Below are 5,163 nucleotides of genomic sequence, written 5' to 3'. Positions count from 1 at the left end.
CTAAAATTCTAAAATTCTAAAATTCTAAAATTCTAAAATTCTAAAATTCTAAAATTCTAAAATTTAAAATTTAAAATTTAAAATTTAAAATTTAAAATTCTAAAATTTAAAATTTAAAATTTAAAATTTAAAATTCTAAAATTCTAAAATTCTAAAATTCTAAAATTCTAAAATTTAAAATTTAAAATTTAAAATTCTAAAATTCTAAAATTTAAAATTCTAAAATTCTAAAATCTAAAATTCTAAAATTCTAAAATTTAAAATTTAAAATTCTAAAATTTAAAATTCTAAAATTCTAAAATTCTAAAATTTAAAATTCTAAAATTCTAAAATTTAAAATTCTAAAATTTAAAATTCTAAAATTCTAAAATTCTAAAATTCTAAAATTCTAAAATTCTAAAATTCTAAAATTCTAAAATTCTAAAATTCTAAAATTCTAAAATTCTAAAATTCTAAAATTCTAAAATTCTAAAATTCTAAAATTCTAAAATTCTAAAATTCTAAAATTCTAAAATTCTAAAATTTTATATTTTAGAATTTTATATTTTAGAATTCTATAATTTTTAGACTTTTGAAAATTTCTAATTTTATAATTAATAGAATTTTCAATTTTCAAAATATAAAACTATAAAAAAATTTGATTGTAATTTTATTTTAGAATTTTGAGAATTTTAAACTCATAATTTTTAGAAGTTTTGAATTCTAAACTCTAATTTCAAATATGACGAACTACTTTTAAATTTTTTTTATTTCATGAATTGTGGGATTATAAGATTTTTAATAATGTTAGAATTTAACAATTTTAGTATTTTAGAATTAAAGAATTTCAGTATTTGAGTTTTTTAAATTTCCAAATTTAAATATTTTAGAATTTCAGATTTTTCTGTGAAATGTTTTGAGAACTTTAAGACCTCGAAAATTTTATTATTTATTAAATTCTAAAATTTAAGAATATTAACAATTTACAATATTCTATGAATTTAAAGAAATTTTTAGAATTCAGATGCTTGCATTCTATAATTTGAAATACTAGAGTTGGAAAATTAAGAATGAAAAACTTTAGAATTTTACAGTTTTAGTGATTTTTAAAGATTTTTTAATTATGGTGATTTAGATTTTTCTTTAGTTTAAAATTATTGGGTAAAAACGTGGATTAGATAACAATTTTTATGTTTTGAGGTTTTGAATTTAATACAATACAAACACACACTTCGTTTCTAAAACATGACTCACCAGTTTCATCAGGTATGTGCCGCAACCTCCGCGGAAAGTAAAACACCAAACACCAACCGCTACCTCGATCGCAAACCGGTTCCTTCCCGTCCCGTCTTCCGGAATGACCCGCCAAATTTCCCGTCCTCCTTCACCGCCTCGAAGACCGAAATCTGGAATAGAAGACACCAAGGAAGACACTTTGATTCGGTCACTCGCGCACCCCGGCCGGATCATTTCGGCAGCAAAAATATCACAATCTAGAACTAAACTTACCTATTATCCGTCGAAAATCGTCCAAAATCTTCTCAGCTCCTAAACCAAATACCAAAAGTAACGACAGCTGGTTCGATTCGGTTGCAATCAAGTCCGAACAAGATCAACTGCAGAGAACTGTCAAACTGTTTGCGTCGACGATAATCGACGTCGAATTGAAGGAAAATCGATCGAAAAAACTATGTCGAGCATGTCAAGTGTTTGTCGTCCGTTTGTCGTCCTTTCGACCAATCGATATCGAAACGGTAAAATCAAAACCGTGCGACAACTCGTACAACGTGCGACATTTTTCAAACAGGGCGATTGCACGACAAATACGACATTTTGGTGCAAAAACGTCTGACATTCGTGCGATAGTCGCGCGACATTGTCGTGCGACGTCGTACGATTGCACGGACGACAAACGACGGACGTCCGACGGACTTTTCAGTCAGGGAGTTGGTGTAAACCCGCCTGTCCGTCAACTGACAGGCGGGATTATTCAGGGTGCATTCATGAAGGCCCATACGCACTATGGGGTATTTCCATATAAGCGAGCGGCCAAAAATATTTTTGCTTTTTAGGACTTTTTGTGTTGTTTGTACTTAGTATAATGAAAACAAATGAATTTTGATATTTTTCAAAAAAAAAGTTTAATTTTCGATTTTTTCATATATTTGAGGCCACATGCATTAAAATGGTGAATTTTAATATTCGTGCTCTGTCTATTTGATGCACGGAATGGCGGTTTATGCTATGTTAAAGTTTCTGATTTACGTTCAATCTCCCTCCCCTTTTTCTTGAGTTAAAATCCACCTCTCTTTGAAGACCCCCCCCCCTCCCCCTCCAATTAAAATTTGATTTTTGCGGTGTTTTAGAATTTTAGACGGTTTATTTTATGGAACATTGTATGGATTCTCGTCCACGTTTTTGGTTGATCCACTTGCAAAATTCACGTTTTCCACGATAAATTCATCTAAATCAAAATCACTATGTAACCGATTGTCGTTAGATTACTTAAAATATGAACTTCTTCTATGGGCTTTTGTATATTTCGTTTTGAAGCTACAGAACAGCATGCGTAGTTTTTTCTCTGTGGTTTTTCCTGAGTTGATCATGTGATGGTTCTGCAATGTTGTAATTCTTACAAATATACTCGAAAGCAGTTCTCACGTTTTCAGAATAGTGCTTCGTTATATCGTACAGGGACACTACGGTATTATTATCCATACTTTCAAAAGAACACAACAACGAACTGATACGAATATTCGACGAATCGTTTCTGTAAAATACTTAGAATAGGAATTTCTAATTTTATTAAACGTACCTAAGTACCAACAAAGTCATGAATATCAAATCAATTTCAAAACATACATAGCAGGTACGTCATTTCTGCCTCCGCAGGTAAATAATGTGATTTTAACCAAGCGTATACGCGAAATCATTAATTTCCTTGCATGAATCAAAATGTTCAAAATGGCATAACTCAAAAAGTGCACATAAGTGCACTTTGAAATTTGGAGACAAGTTAGGACATGGTTCAAATTTTAAGCTGCAAAATTTTCAGATCGCACAAATGCACACAAAAAAAGTACTCCATTAACAAAGTTGAAAAAAACTAAATTTTGAAAAAAAAATCCATCTTTTTTTATTTTTATTATTTTTTTTTGCCTGTAAAAGTGTGTTTTGTAAAATATTATTGAAAAGTTGAATCAATTACCTTCCTGAATATATATAATGATGCAGGAAAAAATACATAAACAGCTACACAGTACAACTATGAAAAATAATCTTTTTTTTTGTTAAAAAACATGTTTTTCTTTTTTCGCCTTTGAAGGTCTGCAATTCAGTGAATTTTGAACCTACAACTTTCAAACTCCGGATTTTTCTTAGTTAGAATGTTTATTTTCGAAAAAAATACCAAAAAATAATTAGAGTATGTCGGTTTTTCGATTTATGGCCGCCTGAAACCCCATAGTGCGAAGATTGCTTGAGAAGCAATTGATGTGTGTTTGATGCATTTCCGATGTGCTTTGAATTCCGCCGAGATGATTATTTTACTGAAAGAGCAACCGAGGTTATTTATTTATTTCCGGTGTACCACGGCATGAAGAAGAAAATAACGTGGAAATAAAGGTTATTTCGATGAGTTTGTACACGTTTTTTTTTGTTTTGACTTCTGGAGTACTTCGACCTCTCGATCGTTTTGGTTGTCGAATGATCCGATTCTTTAAAGTGATTTTTTACAGAATGACCGGAATTGTAACGATATTTGTTTTGATTGGAACCGCGTGTTTGAGAGACTTCTGTTTCCATTGGTTCGGCGAGTTGTGGCAACTGTCAGGTTTGTTTACTTTGTTTTGGCCCGTTTGGAAGGCCCTCGCGATCGCGATTGTTCCAGTGGCCTGGTGCGTCATGCAAGTATATGTTGGCATTGTCCAGGCAAGGACGGGAGTTGTTGTATTTGTTTGGATTGATCCACACGGGCGTGTCAAGAGAATTTAGAGACAATTTGATACTAAAGCACTCACTGCTTCTGGTAAGGATTCCTTACTAAATAACCGGTCAATGAAAATTTCAAATGGGCAGCAGGGGCAGAGAAAGCAGCACATTTGCGTATGTTGTTGCGTTAAAGAAAAATAATTATAAAAAAACTGACAAAGAAATAAAATGATAAAAAATATGGAAAGCTCGATGGCAGAATTCGATTGTCGGTAGTAGGCAGAAGTGAATGTTTCCTTCGTATCACATTCCCATTTGAAAAAAAAATAGCTGGCCTGTCTGGGGAGATCGTATGTCGTGCAGTTCATTTAAAAAAAAACTAATTTTTGATTACATCACGGGACAGATTAAAATCAAACAGAGAAGCTACAAAAAAAATTACCTGTGCAGTTCAGTAAACGCGCTCCGCTTCGGCGGATAGGAACACGCAAGATCGGGTGTTGCGAAGCGTTCGGAGCTGGACCGTCATGTCCAGTCCTCGAAAAACAGCTGGGCACTGCAATCTTGAGGTCAAAGCGTCGGAGATTACGAGTGGACGACTGAGGTGGCAAGGTTGATCAGCTCATATCGGTTTTTCGTAGCTAGACAATCGAAATGGATTCCGCCAGGGGAGTCGACAGAGCACTTGGTGGGGTTGACAACCATGCGGTTTATTTTTCACCAATCCGCGAAGATGTTCAATTCTTGTTGGAGGGCTTGAGCGTCGGCTGCATTTTTCACTTGACGGTAAATCCTCATGTCGTCTGTGTAGGACAAACACGGTAAAGAGAGGGAGTGGTTGCAGTCGTTGAAGTATAACAGGAAGACGAGTGGTCCGAGATGAGTTCCCTGTGCGATACCCGAAAATGCCCTGGCAGCTGACAAGCAGTCTCTAATCTTGACGTTGATTTCCCAGCCGGCCAGATAGGACTGGGACCAATAAAGAAGAGTTCCGCCGATTCCCATCTTTTCCAGTGCGAAGGCAAATTAGTGGGAAGATCAAATGTGCGATGTCATAGGGAACAATGAACTTCTTAATTCGACCTCCTAGACCCACCTTCACGGGTACTTATATCCTCATTATCAAATGTTGAGCAAATCTCTGTGTGTGAGTCTGTGCAATGAAAAAAATGAACTCGATCACCTCCGGACTGGCTGGACCGATTTGAATCGTTCTGGTCTCATTCGATCCGTCTCGAAGTCCGAAAAGAACCT

The sequence above is a fragment of the Culex quinquefasciatus genome, chromosome 3 (assembly GCF_015732765.1).
Source record: "Culex quinquefasciatus strain JHB chromosome 3, VPISU_Cqui_1.0_pri_paternal, whole genome shotgun sequence".
NCBI classification, from domain to species: Eukaryota; Metazoa; Arthropoda; class Insecta; order Diptera; family Culicidae; genus Culex; species Culex quinquefasciatus.
The sequence above is the reverse complement of the archived record's forward strand: the minus strand, read 5'-3'. Positions refer to the sequence as shown.